Genomic DNA, 23,814 nt, shown 5'->3' on the forward strand with positions numbered 1-23,814 from the left:
GGTTATCTGTCGATGGTAGATTCTAGGTATGTACTACAGATAGTAGATGCTGGAATAATGGTTGTTCCTGTTTCCACCTCAAAACGGCTGAAAATTTGATTTAACTGCTCAGCCAAAAGAATCACTGCTGGTAAACAGTTTTTGTTACTCTGCCCCGTGATTTGTCGCAGGCCATGCCATACCTGATGAGTGTCAGAGCTCTCAAGATGTTGCTCAATCCTCCACTGTACATAGCTTTGGCATCCCTAATACCCTTTTTCAATTTAGCTCTGGACTCTCTATACTGTAGCACAGGGGTGTCCAACTTTTCACCTTCCCTGGGCCACATTAGAAGATGAAAATTTGGTTTGGGCCGCACATAAATTTGATTTGGGCCGCATGGGCGGGCAGCCCTAGCCATCCTCCACAGCCCCACTCCAAGCACGCTTACCGGCCGCTGCAATCTCAGACAGCAGAGGCTGCCAGCTTCAACTCCGGTGGCATTATGGGGCCCGGAGAGGGTCCACCTATTAACGGGGACGGCACAATGCAGTCACACAGCCCCCTCTTCCCTCCCCTCCCGCTGCTTGCTTCCTTCCTTCCCTCTCCCCCCCCACCGTTGTGACGTGCCCCAGCCGCATTCCGGCCACAAGTGCCAGCAGTGTAACTTGAAACTTTAGAATTTCTTTAAAAATAAAAAATTGCACTGGGCCGCATTATGAGCCAACCTGGGCCACATGCGGCCCTTGGGCCGTAGGTTGGACAAGCCTGCTGTAGCACATCACCAAAATGAAAAGCAGCATTTCTGGTTTTTAGTAAAAGGCACACTTCTCTATTTAGCCAAGGCTTGTTATTGGAAAACACTCATACTTGTCTGGTGGTAGTAACAACATCGATACAGCTTTTGATGTAAAACAGTGCTGTTGAGGTATAAGTATCAACATTGTCCCCCTCAAACAGTGCCCATGCAGTGCTCCTAAAGCAGTCTTGAAGTTGCTCAGATGCACCCACTGGCCACATTAATGTCAGAGTACTGTAGAAAGAGAGAAAGCATCTTTGTTTTATGTGCTTTTGTCTAACTTATGATCTTTTGCACCAGGGACAGTTTCTCTAGAGTGCAATAAGTTTCCTGAACAACACATTGTATATGTCCTACTATTATACATTTTTCTCCTTTTCTCTCTTTTTATAATTAGTATTAATAACTAATATCAACAAGCCTGTGGAAGAGTTTGTTGAACTTTTATCTTACTGAATGTTAGGTTATTTCCACTGAACCCTTTAAAATAAAATAAGAGACTTTTCAGTTGATCTCCTTTGATCAGTGAAATAGATGCTGTTCAAATTTGGAAGTTTGCTTTTGCTTCTTGTTATAGGAAACTAGTGCTGTAATGTTCAGCATAAAAACGAGTAGTGTTTCCAGTTGTTCAAAAACAGTGAATAATGTTTTCAATACCAATAAATATATTAGCAAAACTAATACAAGTTTTTATGTAAAGTGCATTTTATATTGAATCATATGCACATGATCCTGCATGAACAAGATAAAATATTGTTTTATAAAGGCAGTTACAGAATTTCAGTATAGTAGAAAACGTAACCAGTGCCCACAATTCTAAAGAGACATGTAATAATTGAAAAACTGAAGAGATGTATGGTAGTTGATGATAGAGCAGCATTAATACGTTTGTTCTGTGCTTGCCATACAGAGGAAGTCTCAGTAGTTGGTTTTATGGTGTCCAGAGTACCATGGCACATAATCCTGTTCTTTCTGCTATCAATTCTGTAGCTAAAAGGAGTAATCACTCTTTTTTTCATGAGCAGCTTTTTATGAAAATATATCTCATGGTGGTAGCCATTTAATGCATCTTTTCCCTTCTGTTGGTGCTGACACAATATCCTGAAAGTCTTACCATGCCAATCCAATTCCACATCACTGGTTGAAATGCTGTTGTCACTGAACCTGAATATACATTACTGGCAGAGATGTGTATAAACTACAGTTGTAATAGTTACTAGGATGTTTTAAATCTGATATCTGTCTCGTTGGAATTTGAAATCTCCAGATTGAGATTTGGGAGAAATTTTGAGTTATTTTGTTATTTCTGCATCTGTGAACAGTATTAAATTTTGGTACTTGGTTTGGCTACATCCCTTCCCACCCCACCCCACCAGTACATTTTTTAGTATTCAGACATCTTTCTTTTACAATCAACTACAAGCAGGTCTAGAACTGCATTCAATCTTATAATGCCATCTCCACAGCAGGAATGAGTGATACATCTGCCCACCAAGAACATAAATTTTAAGGGGGAAATCATACAATTTTATTTTTTACTATCAGCATGTTTATAGTGATCCTGTGCTGTATTCCTGTTGCCTCTGATCCAACAGATCAGCTGCTTAATTTTTCACCTCTCTTTTGATAGGCACACTGTGCTAATGTATGGCAAGTTTATTCCTTTCTGACTTCTGACTTCTCCTGTGTCTGTCAAGCAGATAGAGATCACCAGCCGCAGAATGATTAGGTAGTTGTAAAATCCTCCTCTAAAGTGGTATTCCATTCTTTTACAGAAGAGTGAGGGGAACAGAAGTGTCATCAACCAAAATACCAACCACCCTATGGACCAGTCTTCTGCCACATAAATTGATTGCATTTTGACATTTGACACAGGAAGCCCTAAAACTGGTAAGTGTCTTCAAAGCATGAAGGAGAAAAAATATTAAAATCTAAAGACTTCTGATGGAAATTCCACTTCAAAATCACATACAAAGTTTGTAGGTAAGCAGAATCGTGTGGCTTTGTGGACGATAACACATATGCTATCTTTGTATTCCATGGGGATTTCAGACTGTCTGTGGCAGCAGCTGAGAGTGTCCCTTTGAAAGTAGCATGGATTTCTGTTTGCATGACAAACGCTGTAAAAGAGGAACTAGACATGTGAAAAGTTATCAAAGAGAAGCAGTCCATGTAGGTGTGTGGATAATAGAAACAAAATTCTGGACAGTGTTTCTTTCATGCTAATTTTCTACATGGAAAAACTTTTTTTCCTGAAAAACAAAGTGCTGCCTGTTTTGGAAATGATATTTATTATTTATATGTAATTATTTAAGACATTTATATTCCACCATATATTCTATTATTTCAGTGTGGAATATGACAATAAAACCAGATCCATATTGAAAACCACTGATGTATAGGCAGGCTTTCCCAACAGATAATCCCTGACAATTTTTCTTTTATATTCTTTGATATCTATTTCTGTCTATTTGTAATGTTTTTAATAATTTTATTGTTGCTGTTCAAGAGACTAGTCCTTTTGTAGAATTTTTATGATTAATTTTTATTAGAAGAATAGAGTTTCATTAGAATCAGTTTATATTGCACAAGCATTAGCATTAAGAACATATTCAAAGATCATTGCAGTTAAATAAAGTAACTATTTCCCATTTAAAATAATAAACACTAATTAAGCTAAATACCCACCGTCCATTTTCTACCTTCCCAAACTCCTCCCTTCTTCTTGGCCTTTCTGGCTGTTAACCAAGTAGCCTTGAGAGGCTGTACCACCTTCCTCCTCCTCTTATTCCCATGAGAGTCCAGATGTTGTTTATCTCTTTTCCAACTAGTTTGGAATGTTGAGTCTTCCATGCGCCTCTCAATTTGGCCTTCATCGCTATCTCGAACCAGGCTGTAATGGTCCTCAGGAAAACACTCTCATGGCACTTAGAAAAACACATTCCAATGTCTCTCAAATCATATTCACACAGAACCTGTCTGACTCCACTTTACATTTCTCTGACTACGTATCCCATCATCATGACAGGGATACATGCCACTTGAACTGTTTGTGCCCTCTGTTCTTGGGGGGGGGGACATGACAATTTCCAACAAAATCATCTAGGAAAAATACTACTTTTCCATTCAGCCACCATCTCTCATGGGCCTCTGCTCTTATGGCTAGAAGGGGAGGAGTAGCAATGTTAATATTTTTTGAATTTTATTTTTCCAAGGTGACATAACACTTACCGGGTACCTGTATCAGAGCTAACATGAAAACATTTTTTAAAAAAGAAACATTGTTTTGGAATCAACAGGCATCTGTTGAGGGCAACTGACACACCAGTGAGTGCCACTTTGCATACGATCAGATAATCACAAAGGGCGAAAAGCAAAGAAAAACAGTGCCAGCCAAATTGGAGTGAAATAAACTACCCCTGCGAGTTGAACTAAAAAAATGATTCCCTACTGAAATGAGAGGATTTCTCATTAGGCTTCACAGTTTTTAACTTTATGTTGTGTAGTCAGTAATTTTTATTTCAATTTTGTCTATGCCAAATCTGATGCAAACTGTTGGGTAAATGGCCAGTGTAACCTCGGTTCCATGTATGATTCATTTTATAATTTTTTACTTAAAGCTGTGCTCTGTTAACTAAAGAAAATAGGAACTATATTAGATACTGTATTTGGTTATCATAATAGATATTATACTTATTTTAAAAGGTATTTAATGGCAATTTATTGTTATAAACTTCTTTTAAATAAGGGCTTCTAGATCTTCGTAATAGTTTTGTTTGCTATGGTTTCTGACCACTGTGCTCCCAGCTGAACAGCCCAACCACTCAAACTCTGAAACTTTATTTCACTGAAGGACCATCACCTCTCAAGCCTGAAAGCCATTGTTACACTCTAAATGTTCATGTTAATCCTACCAGAATTGATTTGAGTTCTTTATACATTATTTTGCTGTTTTTGCATGTTTCAGCCGTATAATTCCGGCTATATATGTGATTATTCCTAAAAACCTACAAGCTACTCACAATTTTATGCTTGTATCCTGATGTTAGATGACCTGTGCTTCCGAAGGATGCAAAAGCTTGACTTTCAGTTTTAAAGACCTTTGCAATTACATGGATTATTTGCTTTTGTGTTTTTTTGGCATCTATATTTGGCATCATGAAATCTGGCAGGTCCTGCTGTCTGCTTAAAGTTGTCTTACGCTAGCTTTTGTTCAACCTGTGTTTCTGTATGGATCATGCAACATGTAGGAGAAATCATGGTTTCTATAAGGTAGGCTGGAGCCCTAGCCACACCTATAATGGGACAAAATATATGGAATTCACAGAAACATATTCCTGAGTAAATCTTCTCTGGTTTGTTAGATATATTTTATCTCTGCTGTGTAGTTTGCCTATAGAAGCAGTGTACAGAGTATTTATTTGTAAGTTAAATGAGCAATTATAATATAACAGTATAATAACTCCTTAACTGTGGTTAATCTGGGGAAGCTGAAAGAGGCTGTTAGACAGGTTCCAAGGTGATTGTTTTGGGGATGCCCTAGAGAGTACAGGTTGTGGTAAAGGTGGGGATCTTGCTAATGTGGGAAACAGTTCTTTAGCAACCCAGTTCTCAGGTGATTGGCATTCTCTCTGCAGACTGAAATATAAATTGTGATGTTTGCTTTCCAGAAAATGTTAGATTCCCCCCCCCCCCGTGAAACCAAATAAGTTTGGCTTTTATATGTCGGATGCAATTTTTTAGTGTTCCAACAGCCTGCAAATACAGTGGTGCCTTGCATTATGAGCACTCCATTTGACAATGAAATCGCATCACGACGAAGATTTTGCAGTCGCAAAAGCGATCTCAAAACGATGTTCCCTACGGGGGAATTTCGCTTTGGGGCATCTATAGTTTCACTGTCATTGCCTGTATAGTTACTTTTACCACTTTTTACATTGAAACAAGTTAACATCCATTTGTTGTTGATTGATGTAGAAATGGGGAAAAATCCCTGGAAAAGTTGAGTGCTGAACAATATCCCGCAGCACTGCTTATTATGAGAGATTTGCTAATAGGTAGTTGTTTTTATTTGAATGACTATTTTATTTGAGGGACTGTGTTCACTATTTGATTGATTGCTTGCTTTGTCCAAATGTTGTAGATGTTTCAAGATATATAGTGCTGGGAAGAAATCAGTTATTGGTAGGAAATGTCAAAAAAGATCCTGAAATTCTACCAAATCATATTTAGATTTCAAAATAAAATATTGGTGCCCAGAGCTCCAGAAGTAGTAGTTTTGAAAGCTCAGAAAACTCCATACATGAAATACAATAAGAAATTCATAATTTTGGTATATATTGTGGTACATTTTGGGGCAAAGAATAACAATTTCTACATATATAAACAGATGCTGCACAGACATAAATGTGGTTTTAAAATGTACTTTTAGGAAACACTGCATTTAAAAAAGCAGAAAGGACCCTTGCTATCACCATTTAATCCTTCTTCTCAGCACTGGCTTTTTTGGGGGGGGCTGATAGGGATGACAAATATTTATATTCTCATATAATACATCATTTCATTCTCAGACATAGACTTCATTCAAACGTCAGTGGAATCACACAAAAGCAGGGCTTGAATATTCACTGGGCTTTCACAGAGCTATTCATGTTCTTTTCAGTAATGTCTAAAATCTGTGGATTTCCACTAAAGTCAAGGGACCATTAAGTGGCTACATGAGTTTTCATCATCTCATTTCATAAACAAGATAAAAACTTTTGTTGCTGATATTTTGCACAAAACACAAAGGCAATCTTTTTCTTTTCCTACCATGGACTGGGTAGTCATCATGGTTATTCTGATTGTGAATTGATATATCTAGACTAGGCTTGTCCAACCTGTGGCCCGAGGGCCGCATGCGGCCCAGGTCAGCTCATAATGCGGCCCAGTGCAATTTTTTATTTTTAAAGAAATTCCAAAGTTTTAAGTTACACTGCTGGCGCTTGCGGCTGGAATGTGGTCGGGGCATGTCACAACAGTAGAGGGGGAGAGAGGGAAGGAAGGAGTGGGAGGGGAGGGGACAGGGGGCTGCGTGACTGCATTGTGCCATCCCCATCAATAGGTGGACCCCCTCCCGGCCCCGTAAAGCTGCCAGAGTCGAAGCTGGCAGCCTCTGCTGTCTGAGATCGCAGCTGCCGGTAAGCGCGCTTGGAGCAGGGCTGCAGAGGACGGCTAGGGCTGCCCCCCCCATGTGGCCCAAACCAAATGTATGTGCGGCCCAAACCAAATTTTCATCCTCTAATGTGGCCCAGGGAAGGTGAAAGGTTGGACACCCCTGATCTAGACAGTGATGTTGTGTGGAATCAAAATGGTCTTGCAGGGTTTTCAGCTGGTAATTTTTCCTTCCTGCATTATTTCTATCTATTTTACCTTAAATGTGTTTTTATTAAGTTCATACATTATGAATAGGGGAAAGAGAAAAAAAAGTTCATAGTTCTGAAAAAAACTTGGGATCAGACAATAGCAGCTGGATTGGGAAGGTTAGGAGGGAAGCTTGTGGGATTTTTATAGCAAAACGGATAACCACAATCAGTTTAGGTGGATTTCCATGGCCAATCAGAATTCGAATCCAGGTCATCTGAGTTCTTTTTCAGCATTATATCCATTACATTACTTTGGCCCACACAAACTTGTTAAGTAAGAGCAGTAGCAGCTTTGTGACTTTTAATGGAATTCTTATTCTAACATGATGCACATCTGGTTGCCAAACGACGTTAAGCCGCTGTGTCCTTATTATGAATTCATTAAAGACTCTTGCTAGCTATTGATAGGAACAGAATGGGTCTTGATCTAACAGTGTATTTCAGCTTCTGCATAAAATTTATGGCTTGTGTCACTTAGTGTCCCTCCATAAAACTAGAACTTTGGATTCTCCTTTCGTCTGCTGATCAAGTGATTCACGAACAGTAATAGTGGAGATCTGCTTGTTGAAAGAATAAGACAAGAACATGTTCCTTAAAGGCAGAATTATTAGTGAAGGAATTTTTGAGCATAGTCATGCTAGTATTGGGATATTCCTAAAAGTCTTTGTGCATATATTTTAGTCTTTCTACTTGCCTGTTATCCAAACAGATAATTTTTAAAAGGCACAAAACCTTTTCAGTGTATGCTCCTGTAATTACAAAGCTTGAAATCAAGAGGGTAGGTCAGATTGGTTTATTGCTGCTTTTGATTCCTGCATTAGTCATAAACCTGATCATGGCTTCTTTCACTTCAAGTAGTCTTGTAAGTGCTTTATTGTATGCTCAGAGGGTTGATATGACAACCAGAAATTGCTGCAGTGCAGTGGCATTTCACCTGTGACCACTTTCACTGGCTGCATCCCAGTAATATACAGTCTGTGCAGTAGTTTGCCAGGATCCTTACAAACCACTTTATATTGCTTGCTGGCTAGTTAAAATCTTGATGCTGCTAAGATAGTGTAGGTAATAAAATGGCAACATGAAGTAAAGCAATTGAAGTTTAAAATACTGACAAGACCATAGACAAAGCACTGAAGGATCACAGGCAAAGATCCAAATTTTAATATGAGCATCATACTGCTTCTATATATATTTTCCTTTGTGTATGAAATAGAAAAAAAATACAATCTGTGTTCCCACCCAAAAACACTGATTTGTCAACTATTGTATCATCATTGTTCCTGTTTAGTTATGTTTTACATGTGTCAGGATTCAGAGTCAGAAAATTCTGAGACTGCTATTATATTATAGTAATTGTATAGATAAAATGAGGTATATTCTGCAATACCGTTATAGCTAAAATAAACAGAAATATCCAAATGTAATAATCATAATTAGAATTTACCTTTATGTAAATATTGTGAAGAATGTTGTGATTTTTTGCTGCAAATGTTAGTTGTAGTTTGTGTTAGGGCCTTTCTAAGGAGGCTACTGAGTTTTCTTTTTAAAGGATGTCTTGTAAGTTTAACAAATTTTATTTCAGTTCACTTTAAAGTGGAAGCACTTATTAAATAATTGTCATATTACTATTTAGAGCACTAAATCAAAAATATATTTCCTTTTAATCAAATCACTAAATACCTTAGAGTAGCTACAGCAAACATTATTTTCCCGTTTTCAAATAATCATATTTGAGGATGCTCAGATGGTAGGAGGCGTTAGGAAGGTCATGTCAGTAGGCTGGCAAGCTTTAAATATCCTACTTGTAAACCAATAAAATCTTTAAAGATCATCACCTACTTGAATTATAACTGAAAACAAAGATGACAACACAACTTCTGTTTCAGCAGGAGAGCACATTGTCCATATATACAGCCACTGTTAATAATCTGGCTATCTTATTCTAGGACAACTGTAGCTTCATATTCTTCAGGCAGCCATAAGTGTGTAAAGGAATCTGTTGTCATGACCAGATTTGCATTTTCCAGAGCCTTGTTTGGAAACTGTAATACCTAAATAAATTTCAGAAAAAGGTGTACTCTCAGCTGGACAAAATGTTCTCCCTACAGTAGCTGAGCATCCAGGATTAGAGCTGGGTCATGAATAACCCTCACATTTTGAACCAATGTTTTTAAGATGACTTCAACCCCATTTAACCTTGGTTGAACTCCAGAAACTTTACGTTTTCCCAAACACCTCCTAAATGGGTAAAGTTTCCACAGATGTTGAAGCTTAGGGAAAAAGCAGCCCTTCCCAGGTGTTACTCTTGTTGTTGAGAAAGTTAAATTTAGAGGCATGAGGGGGATATATTATACTGTACTTATGAGTTACTTTACAAAACTCAAGTCACATTGTTACTTTACAGACATAAAATGCAGTGGCCAGAATAATTCTACCAGTGTATCTCAAGAGAAGGTGATCTCCTTCTTCCCCCACTATCTCTCCCTGACACACTAAACTGTATTTTGGAGGGGTTCAAAGGCCCTAAGAGCATGTGGGACTGCATAGGGAGATACTCTTGAGATTTTCTGGTTGGCTTCGTCTCGCAGTGTAATACAGGATCCTGGCTGCTATATATAAGTTGAAAACAGAAGAACAAAATTGTTCTGTTTTTCAGTAAAACAAAGGAAACTATTCTGTATTCTAAACTTTGTCGAGAAAATATAGAAAAAGTCATTATTATTTTTTAAAAAGCTTGGAAAAAAGTTGGGATCCTAATACTGATTTTGCTTCGTAAAACTTAGTCAAATCAGCTGCATTTTTAGCTAATGCCTACCAGCAGCCTATCTCCTTTTCACATGTCAATTTATTTCTTGGGTCAGTCTGCTTCCAAACATAAACCAGTTCCTTCAACATTCTGAAGAATGTGGAGGAATCTGACATAGGGGGCAAGCAAGAGGAATCAGAGGATGTGTCTTCTTAAGGTCTTAGTACCATGTTGCAAGAGGGATATGTGGAGTAGGATCTCAGAATACATTTCTCTACCAAATACCTGAAAATATCCTGTGTTCTGCAACATTTAATCATCATCATCATCTTTGAACTGCGGAGCTGGAAGGGACCCTGTGTATCATTGAGTCCAGCCTCTGTCAAGGAGGCACAGGGGTGAATTGAACTCCTAATCTCTGGCTCTGTACTTAGTTCATTTCCAACAGCAATCCCTAAATTTACTTAGAAATCAATTGTGTGTGTGGGGGGGGAGTGGGGGTTAAAACAGTACAGTATATGAATTCCTTGTTGAAAAAAATCATACTCTGAATTTTTTTCACTTTAAAAATATCAAATAAATGGAAAAAAATTTAAAAGAATGGGAGAGAGGAAACTGTATTTGTCTGAATTTTTCCTAATTCCTCTCCTTGATCTTCATATTCCTAGCTTCTCCACTGTAAATTTCTGTTCCTTGGCAACAAGTACTAAAGATGCACATATATTCTATTCCTGTGAAGTAGGATCAAGAATCTAGGTCTCAGTAGCTACTAGAAAGTTGATAGGTTATGAAACAAGCCAAATATAGTAAATACCTGATTTTCTTTGTCATTTACATCTGTTCTGCCCTCCTTGAAAATGAATGCAGAGAATATTGTAGTATACCATCTTAATGTCCTGAATGTATATCAAGACTTTATTTAGCTATCTCACTAACAGGAGTAAAATCATTTCCAAAAAATGGATTACACCATTACAAACAAAATGCTGATTTGTCATTTCCCTCTGCCCTTAATCCAAGACTGCCATTGCAGCACTTTGCAGAGAGAAGCCCTTAGGAAGAGAAAACAAATTCTGTACAATGAACCTGCTGCATATTCAGTCTTAATAGTAGTGTTATCACTTTGTAAAAGAGTCCTTATATAATTTCCTACGAATTAATAGTGATTCTGTTATGCCACCTGTGTGCTTCTCAGTGGTCCAAGATATGTTGCCTTCTGCATGAGAAGGGTTAAAAGGAGACAGCATCCTGTCAAAGACCTTGTTTTTAATTTTGACTCTCACTCTGGCACAGTTCCGGCTAGGAGCAGTCCAGATTAGTTCAAAAAACCTTTGAAGAGATTTTAGATGTCCTTCAGCCAGTTTGAAGGTTTTTGTCTTGCAAATCCAGTACAAGGGCGCCTGCAGGCATCTCGACCCTTGCTGTGCTGCTGATGCAGCTCAAGGTCATACTAACCCGCCCTGTGACATTCTACAACAACAGAAAAAATGATGCAGTGAAACTGCTTCAGCTTTCAGCCAACCAACAACTTCCTCAGTTCCTTACTAAAAGAAATACAGGGTGCACTTTCCTCCCTCCCTCTTGTTTCTTTTCTTTTTTTCCCTTCCTAGATTTTTGCTGTAGGAAATAATCCAGGATTTCTGGTGTGTGTGATGTCAAGGTCATTTCTTAATTAGAACACATGTAAAGAACAAAGCTAAATGGCTTCAAAACAGCTTTGTAGTTGATGGAGAGGATTTAAATTATTTAAAGAGATAGTTACCCAAGTAGGATGGGGAAGGAATTCTAAAGACATTAACTCCTTCATAGAAGTTCACATCTGCTTCACCAAAAAGAAATGTCAAACCTTGATGAAAAATGTTTTAACCACTTGAATGTGGTATGCATGCGTACAACAAAGTCTCCAGTTGTTTTGCCTTATTACTGTAAAAATCTGAATGAAATTTTATTTGCTTTTTCCAAAGAAGTTGTGATTGCTGTACTGTAGAACAAGAGGCAGTGACAGACTTTACTTTCTTGGGCTCCATGATCACTGCAGATGGAGACAGTAGCCACGAAATTAAAAGACACCTGCTTCTTGGGAGAAAAGTGATGGCAAACCTAGACAGCATCTTAAAAAGCAGAGACATCACCATGCCAACAAAGGTCCGCATAGTCAAAGTTATGTTTTTTTCCATTACCAATGTATGGAAGTGAGAGCTGGGCCATAAAGAAAGCTGAATGCCGAAGAATTGATGCTTTTGAATTATGGTGCTGGAGGAAACTCTTGAGAGTCCCTTGGACTGCAAGGAGAACAAACCTATCCATTCTAAAGGAAATCAACCCTGAGTGGTCATTGGAAGGACAGATCCTGAAGCTGAGGCTCCAATCCTTTGGTCATCTCATGAGAAGAGAAGACTCCCTGGAAAAGACCCTGATGTTGGGAAAATGTGAAGGCAAGAGGAGAAGGGGACAACAGAAGATGAAATGGTTGGACAGTGTCGTTGAAGCTACCAACATGAATTTGACCCAACTCCAGGACGCAGTGGAAGACAGGAGGGCCTGTCGTACTCTGGTCCATGAGGTCACAAAGAGTTGGACACGACTAAATGGCTGAAAACAACAACAAAAGAACACGAAGTAGCTGTGAAGTAGCTGTGAGTTTGTTGTATCTGCTACGCAAAGTTCAGTTTCATTGTATATAAAATTGCTACTTCAAGAAACAATCAGAAGATCATTCTGTAGAAGAACCTTGTGGTGAGTAGGCACCAAGTGCTTGTGAATGACAGAGAAAAAGAGACAGACAGATCTGTGGGGTGTTTTTGTCACTCTGGATGCTCTTTGTTCTAAATGCATTGCAAATCCACAACAGTTGAGATACTGAAAATGAATTAATAATGCAATACTGTATATGGCCATATCAAGTAATTCATTTTTATTTCTTTGGGACTTACTTCTGTGTAAGTGAGTATAGGATTGCAGCATTAGTATCTTGTTCACTGGGGATAATTTGTGATATTCTCTCTCTCTCTCTGCTTTCTATCTATCTAATCTATCTATCATAGCTAATACAAAAGATACAGAAGATGGCAGCAGAACAGAGACAATTACTCCAAAATTAATGGAATATAGTAATCAAAACAAAATTAATCCAGGGTAAGGCTGTGGAAAGCCTGTGCAAACAGCCGCATCTTCATTTGTTTTCTGAAGCAAGTATGTTTATAAGAGTATGTTGCTTGTGTATCTTTTGTAGTGCTAGGTGCCATACAGAAGATAGAAGTGATGTTGTCTTCAGAGAGGGCTTATATACATGGGAAAAGACAGGCCCCCTGGTTTACCAGGGAGCTTTGAGCTATGTAGGTAAAAAGGAAACTGCTGGAGAGTAGGTGGAGGAAGGATCAGACTGATCAAAATCTGGCTGCTTTTAAGACTCTGACCAGGACTTATATCAACACCTTAAGATCAGTGAAGAAGGCATTTAATATTAAGATGATTGGTGAGGCTATGAATCAACAAGTGATTCATGGCCTCACCGTGAGTGTTTTGCACTCATCTACCCTGTCAGTTACAGCTTCATCCTGGTGACTTTACGAATGACCAATTTGCAGCCCTTTAACATACAAAACTGAAGACATTCAGTCTGATCTTGACTCTGTCAGCAACTTGGTTGATCAGCCGGTGGCTGTTGGTGGCTGTTGCTGTGCCCTCTCCTTCTGCCCAATTGATTCATTTGACTCAGTAACATCAGAGGAGGTATCCAGGGTGCTGGCTAGTGTCAGACCAACCCCCATCTTGCTTGACCCTTGTTTTGCATGGCTATTAAAGGCTGCCAATGACAATAAAGGTCGATTGGGCTAAGAATATTGTAAACATTCCACTGAGGGAGGGATGCCTCCCCTTTCATGTGAAGTAAACAAAAATGCAACCCATTGTTAAACAGCCTCATTTGGGGATGGATAATCTTAACAATTATAGACCCATTTCCAACATTCCCTTCATAGGCAAAGTGATTGAGTGGTGGTGGAACAGCTCCTATGGTTCATGCGTCGGTCACCTTTCATATCAGCTGTTGCAATACTTTCTGTGTGGACGTCACTTGAGACTGACCTGGAGATTGCAGTGGGTCCAGAATGTAATGGCCAGATATGAGCAAGTTTGATCACATTTCCCCAGTCTTGGCTCACCTTCACTGGTTACCTGTTGCATCCCAGATCAGATTCAAGGTTTTGATGTTCACCTACAAAGCCTGTCAGAATGTCTTTCCCCAAGATCATCTACCCACTCCACTAGATCCTCCCAAGCAGTGCTCTTCTGAGTAGCCACTCTGAAGGAGGTCAGGAAACAATCCACTAGACTGTGGCAGCAACATTTTGGAATCACCTTCTGGCAGAGTTGCGCCTGGCTCCCTTCCTCCCAATACTTAAAAGGCATTTGGAAACGCTGCTTTACAGAGAGGTTTCTTGGCTTAACTTTACGCTGCCATAACCCAAAACATAGTAATATTTAATTTAAATTCATGATAAATTGCCTGTTCCTACCACCACTACCTTTTCAGGTTCTCAGGCTCCATAGGGCTCCTTTTTGCCCTGGAGAAAGCTTTGAGAGCTTCAGGATGTCGGGGCGGGGGCAGAGTGGCAGGGAGCCTTTAATAGTAAAAAATTGCTGCTTGATCACTGCAGCTGGGATCAAGAATGCCAACAGAGATCTGGTGATCATTCTTTATTATCAAAGTGCTTCTTCATATCCTTAGGCTCGCACAGGCTTCTACAGAGCAAAAAAGATTTGGAACCTAAAAGAGTGGGATAGAATCCATGAGGTTAAGTAAAGTGTTCCTGACTCCTGATTCAGGTTATGCCAGTGTGAAGTTAAGCCAACGTAAGCTTTTTAAAAGACATGCAGCGGTTCTTTGTGAGGAATCCTCACTGCATATCTTTCAAAAAGCTTTTGGCCCATTGGATCCACTACACAGAAAGCCTTCCCCTTGCATGTGCCAGCTTAATGACCTTCAGTAGCAGGAAATTGAAATTTATTCCAACTCCTTTTGGTTGGAAAAAATAACTTTTACTTGGCCAGTGGCTAAAACTTGGGAGATGATTTACAATATTCAGGTGTGAATTATTCACATTATCTGTTTCTTAGTCTACTTTCACTCTACAACCAAACATTATTCTAGAACAGCGGTCCCCAAACTTTTGGGGGCCACGGGTTGGCTGAGTCGCTGAGGGAGGCGAGTGCATGTGCAAAGAGGTGGGGGTGCTCGGGCACATGCGTGAAGGGGTGTTCACGCCGGAGCTAGCATGTGCACACAGGCACAAAGCAGCTGTAGGGAGGGGAGTGCGTGCAACCTGGTCTGGCTTAGGCCATGGGCCAGCACTGGGCCGCAGACTGGGAGTGGCAACCTCTGTTCTAGAAGATTAAAATATCCCAATCTCGTGCATGAGGGTTAAAGTTGTGATGAATGAATGGCACTGTATACTATATATGGTTGGGTTGCAATTCATAAAATCATAGAATAATGGAGTTTGAAAGGGCCAATAAGCCCCTTGTTCAATGGAGGAATTTCAAATCGAATATATCTGACAGATGGTTGTCTAATTTTCTCTTTAATTACTCCAAGGTTGGAATGATCACCACTTTTCGAGGTAATATGTTCCATTGTTTTTCCTGATGTTCAATTAAAATCTTGCTTCCTATAGCTTCAGCTCATTATCATGTGTCCTGCACTCTCAAATGATCGAGAACAGATCATCAAAGTATTTGATAAGTGCCATCATATCTCCCCTCAGTCTTCTTTTCTCAAGGCTAAACATGCTGAGGTCTTGCTGTCTTTCCTCATACGGTTTGATTTCCAGTTCCCTGATAATCTCTGTTGCCCTGCTCTGAACTTGTTCCAGTTTGTTGGCATCCTTAAATGAGTTGTCCAGAAAGGGACACAATACAGTGGGGTCCTGACTTAAGAACGGCTCGAGTTAAGAACATTTTGACTTAAGAACCACTCTCATAGGAAAATATTGACTTCACTTAAGTACTTAGATTTGAGTTAAGAACTGAAAAAAACCCACGTGGGAGGCAGGGAAAGTACAAAATTTGAACTTTCAGTTAACTGTTGGCCAGTGAAAAGGGTGCCTGTCTGCTTCCTCACTCCTCCCAGCGTTTAGAGAGTGGATTGGGAATCTTCAGAATGCCTGGTACTGCCTGGACTGTATTTTCCCTGCCTTCCCTGAACCTTTCTTGACCTAAGAAAAAAAGAAACAAAATATCCCCTTCTAGTGGCCGAAGGCGGAATAGGAGCTTCCCATTAGTTTCTATGGACGGAAAAGAGCAGATACGGATCAAATGGTTTTCAATGCATTCCTATGGGAAATGCAGATTTGACCTGAGAACTTTTTGACTTGAGAACCGCCTTCCAATACGGATTAAGTTCTCAAGTCAAGACCCCACTGTACTCAAAATGAAGCCTAACCAGTGCCGAATAGAGTGGAACTAGCACATTATGGTATTTTAAGACTATACTTTTATTAATGCAGTCTAAAATAGCATTTGCCTTCTTTTGCGGCTACATCACAGTGTTGGCTCATATTCAGCTTGTGATGTACAACAATTCCAAGATCCTTCTCACTCACTAAGCCAAGTATCCTCCATCATGTAACTGTGCATTTTTTTTCTTTTTCCTAGGTGAAGAACTTTGCACTTGTCCTTGTTAAATTTCATTGTGCTGTTTTCAGCCTAGTGCTTGAGCATATCAGGATCTTTTAGAATTTTGTTTGTCTTTCAGGGTATTAGCTATTTCACCCAGTTTTGTGGCATTCACAAATTTTCACCCCTTCATCCAAGTCATTAATAAAAAACATTGAAGAGCACTGGAACCAGGACTGAGCCTTGTGATATCTCACTTGTTACCTCCTCCCAGTTTTAGCTGATAAGCACTCTCTGTGTATGATTCTATAACTGTGTATCCATCTTATAGTTGTTTCATCTAGCTCACATCTAGTTAGCTTGTTAATCAGAGTATCATGGGACAGTTTGTCAAAAGTTTTGATAAAGTCGAGATATATTATGTTCACAGCATTCCACAATTTACCAAGGATGTTACCTGATTAAAAAAAATGACAAAAGATTAGTCTGACAGGATTTGTTGTTCTTTAGTCATTAAGTCATGTCCGACTCCTTGTGACCCCATAGACCAGAGCACGCCAGGCCCTCCTGTCTTCCACTGCCTCCTGGAGTTGGATCAAATTCATGTTGGTAGCTTCGATGACACTGTTCAACCTTCTCGTCCTCTGTCGTTCCCTTCTCCTCTTGCCTTCACACATTCCCAACATCAGGGGCTTTTCCAGGGGGTCTTCTCTTTTCATGAGATAGCCAAAGTATTGGAATCTCAGCTTCAGGATCTGTTCTTCCAGTGAGCAATCAGGGTTGATTTCCAGGTGGGCTGACAGGATTAGCTCTTGACAAATCCATGTTGGCCTCTATATAGTACATATTGTTTTCAAGGTGTTTGCAGAGTAACCACGTTTTAATCTGCTGCAGATTAAGATTGATTTTGGGCTGTCCAGTCTGTAGTTCCTCCTTTTTGCAGATAGGGATAACGTTAGCTCTCCTTCAGTCATCTGATACTTTACCCTTCCTCCATGATTTCAAGAAAATAATATATAGTGGTTCCAAGAGTTCTTCAGCCAGTTCTTTCAATAGTTTTTTATGTAATTCATCAAGCCTCGGAGATTTAAACTCTGTCTGTCAAGGAATATCTTGTTTATCTGTCTCAAGCTGGAATTCTGTCCCCTCACTTGTATTTCACATTTGCCTGAGGGCCATCGACTATCTTTCAGGAAATGTCTGAGCAAAAAGTAGGAATTGAGCACTTCTGATTTTCTTTGTCATTTTTATAACTTCCCCATTTCCATTGGGTAGTTGAGCCACTATTTCTTTTCTCTGTCTTTTGCTATGCATATACTTGAAGAACACTTTTTTTTCTTGCTCACGTCAGCCTTCATAAAAGCATTCCTATTATTCTTTGCTACTTGTCTGTACTCTTCCTTTGCAGCTTGGCCTTCCTTCCACTTCCCATATGTGTCCTTTTTATTATTATTTTTAGATTCTCTCTGGGCTTTTTGTGAACACACATTGATCTTTTTTGTTGTTGTTGTCTTCCACTTTTCAGTGACACAAGCCAGGAATTTATTTGAAGGGCCATATTTTGCACAACCCTAACCCTGATAGCCCAGCAGATATTAGGATAATTGAAATCTCCCATTACTACTACATCGTGTTTCTTTGAAATTTTTGCAATTTGTTTTTCAAAAATTTCATCTGCATCTTCTCCTTGATTGGGCAGTTGGTTGTAGACTCCAGCTACCATGTTCCTTTTGTTTTTCATCTCAGTTCTATGAAGCCAGACAGTTTCAATGGAATAACCAAGTTTATCCTTCGGTATTTCTCTATAGGCATATGTATTTTTGATATATGTTGTGACTTTACTTCCCTTCCTATTTTTTCTGTCATTCTTACTGTTTTGTTCCATCCTCTCTCCCCCATACCCATGCTGCTTCAGGCTAAGAGACTGTTTATTAGACTGCCAGATCTTCATGCTTTATCATCAGTGTAGAGTCATGTTACTTCCAAAAGCAATTTGCCAAGTCACACTCATGGTTTTCAAGGTTCACACACCCAAAGTTTTGTGCATGTTGAGAATAAGACACTTAAGATGTTTAACCCGAGTTACAATTGTGCATAAAAGTTCTTAATATTTACATCAGCGTGAGTTGCAGATAGTTTGTGTTTTAAGTGACTGGAGCCTCAGTTCATGATTTGGAGCTACTTGATATTTCAGATTGGGAAAATGAAATGTGCCTTCCTTATTTTCCCTCCCAGTTTCTGTTTTCTCCCTAACAGAAAGCATATATGAAAAAAAGATGGGGATTCAGAGCAACAAATTCTATAAATGAAAACTTATAAGCATCATAAGGAGAACTTACTTACGTGTAGTATGCCCTTAATAGTATGTAAGACCTATGCTCACCTGCTAATAATTTATAATTTACTGTCCTAATTTATTGATTTGTTTCCACTAATTGTACTTCATTTACTTCTATGTAGTTTTCAGTACCTAAAGGGTTGAAAGGTTGCTGTAATTGGCACCCGCAGCTGCTCTTTCTTTTGACAGGGGATAATTTTGCAGCCTATGCTTTGTGTGACAGCTGCCTAATTGGGCATTCTCCCCTAGTAGCAAGCCTGCCTCCTCCAGCCTCCCTGCTGACAAATGGTGGTGGATTATAGATGAGGACATGCTGACCCATTCGACCTTGCTGAGACAGCGGGGAGGGGCCTCCTGCTACTTCAGGGAAGCTTTGGGTCATTTAAAGGACAAGGTCATGAGCCAGGTGGGGAAATGACATGATATCACATGACAATAGCCTGATGACACGGTCAGTATGTCAAGGACAAACTGATCGGTATTGATTATGTTCTTTCTCTATGATTTGTCACTGAAAGCACTGTTATTTCAAAAGTATTTCGCCAATTTACAGGAGATGAAATGCCAAATGATACAATGAATTATCCCCTTCTTTCTTCCAAATGCGGATCACACATGTAATAAAGCTCTGTTGATCATGATTCAGATTCTCAATCTCATTAACTAGGAAATACTATAGCATTTGATAAATTAAAGTATCTGACAAATTACAAAGAGCCAGTGGCTTTTGAATCTTTTAACATGTTACATTCCAGTTGAGAGACTGTCAAAATTAGAGAAATCCAGTGATATGTGTTTTAATTTTATGAATAAGGGAAAATATACTTTATATAAATGATCTGTAGCTGTCCTGAAGAACCAAAACATTTTTTCTAACTTTGTAGCCTGCTTTCCCCTTAAAAAGAGGAAAAATCATTCTTAAGAATATTTATAGTAAAGTTGTTTGTTTGTAAGTAACAGAATATGAACCTGACTTTCCTGTGCTGATAAACCTCAAGGTTAAATGGCAGCAAGTTTGACAAATAATATTTCAGACAATGTTAAACAGTTTCCAGTGTTTTTTCTAAGTAATTTGATTTTGATGTAAGATAGATTTTTATTTTCTCTAAAAATATTTAACCATCCTAAAAACACATCAACAGTCCAGTTTTATATGTCTACTTAGAAGTATGCCTCATTTAGTTCATTGAGACTTGTAAGATTGCAGCTTATGCTACCTGTAATGTTAGGATTTTTTTATTTAAATGTTGCTGCTGCTGTTAAATACATATTTTTTCTTCCTTTTATAAATATGAAACCCTTCAGTGCAGGAAAGATACTTCCCTATCCTGTAATTTTGATGGAAAGATAATCAGTGTTGGGTGCTCTTGTTTTTGAATCTGAGCATCTTGCTAGGAAGTAATTTTAGTTCCCAGAGATAAAGAGCCATCAATAGTAAAGTATGATAAATTAGTTCACTCAAATGTGTGTGTGTGTGTATGTGTACATACTCTGACCTTGCTCTGCATGTTTTTAGCTACTCTCAATGTCTGAATCAAGCTTGGTAAAGGCTTAATCCTTTGCCCTTGTACATGTATTCTTGATTAGTAGTTGTGGTTATCTCAGCAGAAGACATTCCGCCCTCCTCCTGGTATTGGTTGGGACCCAGGCATTGGGGAGTAAAGTCGAAGGAGAAAGAAAAGAGATCTTACATTAGTATTCTATGAAAGCCTTTCTGTCTGCAGAACAAATTGATTGCTACAGTGTACCTGTGCTTGGCACCACTGATGAGAAAGAAAGGTATGGTTGTAATCTGTTTTATTGTATTACCTATTGTCACACACCAGGAATATTCAGCATTAAGCTCTCTTTTTGGCACATGCTGTACATCTCAGTGAAAAAAATAAAATAAAGGAATGAAGAGTATGAGAGAGACTATTGGGGATAGATCTTTGTTCACTGTAGTAAACTATGCAGCCAGTTCTAATGAGATACATGTTTTTCCAGTACACTCCACTGGTAATATAAATGGAATTCTAACAGAAACCCTGTGTAAATGTTCAGTTACACAGATGTATATCATTGTTTTTTGCAACATGCCTGGATACATGGAATTACAAGTACTTTAAGTTTTTAACAACTAAAGGATTAGAGAAAATCTCTGAATGTGAACATTGTCTTGTTGATCAATTTAACATATTCTGTGTTTCACTGCACTGCTACTGCCTGCAGTACTGCTGAAAGAGTTAAGTTAAAGGAAGATGCTAATAAACAGTATAAGTCGCATGCTTTAGTATGATACAGAGATAGTTGTTTTTTCTCAAGAAAATCATGCTTACTGTAGGTATAAAATGTAGTTGCCCAAAATTTAAATCTGCATTAATTTTCTATTGGTACAACAATTTTCTTTAATTTTAAAAAATGCTGTAGTGATTTTTCTTCTAGCAAGTCAGCAGTAGACTTGAACATTTAATCATGTAGTGTACATTATAATGTATTTTCTGGATTCTGTGCTGATGTTAGTTGTCTGTGAGACAGGAAGTGTAAATCAGTCTGTTCAGGTTATTTCACAGTGGTCTTTGTAGACTGCTTCATTCTTCACATTGCTGAAGTTTGTGTTTGCAGTTATTTGGATGTTAGTTTTTGAAGGTATTAAAGCATGTAAATTATTTTGGACTGAGTAATACAAAAAGACTCAACCAGTTAAGATGCAGGACAGACACTAAGCTTGTGTAATGCTTTTTAGATTTGAAGAGAACACAAACTAATAGTTTGATAAAGATATGAGGGTCTGGTAAAATATTTACAGTGCAAGGCCATTGTAAATGGCAGGTGTAAGCCTGCTGATTCAGAGGCCATATTCCCAAGCAAAATTGTGTAGGTTCCTGTTTTAAGTTATCAGATGTACGTTGCCAATTTCAGTCTGGAGAATTGTCACTGGATGATGAGTTTTAAGCCCCTAGGAACACATGAATTGGGTTTTAATGTGTTTCTATGGGCTTTTTAAAATCTCATGACAACGTTTGCGTTCGACAGTGATTTTTTCAGAACGAATTAACGTCGTCATGTGAGGCACCACTGTATTTAAAATTTAGATTCCCCATAAGCATTAAACAGTAAAATTTCTTAAATGCATTTAATTTTATTTCACATATAGATCTTCAAAGAGGAAAGCAATAAACATATATTTCTAGTAAGTCAAGAAACAAAACAAAATATAATTTTTCCTCTTGGATCAATTTCTAAAATAATGGGCCAATTCCAAATTAAAATTTAATGTTTGTGTGTGACACTCCTATTGTTGGCACCTCCCATCCAATTCTCACATTTTTGTAATGTTTCAGTAATGTCTTTTTGTAATTTTTGTAATGTTTCATTACAATTTTTGTAATGTTTTTTGTAATTTTTGTAGCGTTTCTGTAATATCTAGAGTATTTGCTTATATAACCACAGTAAAAGAAAATGTATGCAGAATCAGTCACATATGTGGAATCATTCCTTCTGTAGCATGTTCTTTTTTTAAAAAAGCCCCTAGATACTTTACCCTAGAAAGAGTAATGAACATTTTATGTGATCTTGTGTTACGATATTGAGTAGATGTCTCGTATTCAGATTTACTGATATCTTCATGATACTGTACAGGAACTCAGTTAAAACACCTTATAAACTAAGACCAGTACCTTGAGGATTATGCTATGAAATCTAGGAGTGTTGGCAGATCTTTGGGCCCAAATCTGAGTCTTTGGTACTAAGTTCCAAATCCCAAGTCTCAAGTCATTATTTAAAATAAGCTTTTTATTTCACAGGAAAAAAGGAAGGGGTGGGTGTAAGATGTGGATGGGAAGGCCTGAGGCTTGTGAACCACCCACTTTTTGTTCCCCTTTGGCCTTCCCCTGAAAACTTTTAAAAGAATTTCAAATGTTTTAAAAATCTTGCTTCACTTATCTTTTAAACAGCTTAATTTTCAGACAGGAAATTAACAGGCTGTAGAAACCTCTTGTGGCTTGCCCAGGCTCACCTCTGGGACTGGGTAGATGGAGCTGTTGCTAAACTTGCTGTCTGAGCTCTTGTCTGCAAGTTTTTGTATCATTTTGCATAGTCTCTCTGTGTGTGCAAGCATATGGGTGACTTCTTTTCTTCTTGAGCTGTTCTCTTGTAAAAGACACAGACACTCCCTCCTGCAAAATAATGACAAGTTTTTGCTTTTGCTGGTCCCAGAGAAGGAGCCTGCCTCCCTCTTCCTCCACTGAGTGACTCACACACACCAAATGGAAAATGAATAAAAAGAAAGAAGCATAGCAAAATAAAAAAAGGCTCATCTTTATTGGACTGTGGAGTTGACTGTGAGTTCTCTGAATTGATTCTTCTAGGAGATGGATCATTTCAAAGCCTAAATATAGGGGGAAGTGGTCCCTCTGGGGAAGTTGCACTTGATTTAACATAGAGTGAAGTTTAGTCGTTTGCTAAAGTTAAAGCAATTCCTTTAATAAAGTAGAAAATGAAGAATTACATCAATAGCCCATTTTAGGTTCCAAACATGTACAGTGGTGACGATAATCCATTTCAGCGAAATCGCTGTAGAGCGAAACCGTTGTCAAGCGAAAGTAAAAAAACCTATTAGAATGCATTAAAAGTGGTTAATGCGTTCTAATGGGGGAAATACCTCATTGTCCAGTGAAGATCCTCCATAGGGTGGCCATTTTCCAATGCCTGTATAGCGAGCTATCAGTCCTGAAAACAGCGGGGAGCCATTTTGCACAGCAGGTGGCCATTTTGAAAACCCGGCGATCAGCTGTTTTTGATCGTCGTAATGCGAAAATCGGCCATAGAATCATCGTTTTGCGGTCGCAAACACATCGTTGTCAAGCGATTTCGTCGTATAACAAGGTAATTGTCAAGCGGGGCACCACTGTATTTACTTGAAACAAGGACCATGTTGAGTAGATGTGAAGTG

The 23,814-nt window shown here is 38.6% G+C and overlaps 1 protein-coding gene across 4 annotated transcripts in view; it reads left to right on the forward strand.

Annotated features, from left to right (window-relative positions):
- The window catches only part of NRIP1 (nuclear receptor interacting protein 1), a 103,467-nt gene that overhangs the window by 51,803 nt on the left and 27,850 nt on the right, over positions 1 to 23,814 (forward strand). The window contains exon 2 of one of the 4 annotated variants that reach the window (XM_078388978.1): positions 2,554 to 2,668. The exons of 1 other annotated variant lie outside the window; for it this stretch is intronic. The gene's annotated coding sequence lies outside the window, so the exon portion shown is untranslated. Of the gene's footprint in view, positions 1 to 2,553; positions 2,669 to 3,282; positions 12,665 to 17,526; positions 20,661 to 23,814 lie in introns of those variants that run through there. 2 more of the 4 variants (XM_078388982.1, XM_078388979.1) reach the window with 2 other exon arrangements.

Source organism: Pogona vitticeps, chromosome 3 (assembly GCF_051106095.1).
Source record: "Pogona vitticeps strain Pit_001003342236 chromosome 3, PviZW2.1, whole genome shotgun sequence".
NCBI classification, from domain to species: Eukaryota; Metazoa; Chordata; class Lepidosauria; order Squamata; family Agamidae; genus Pogona; species Pogona vitticeps.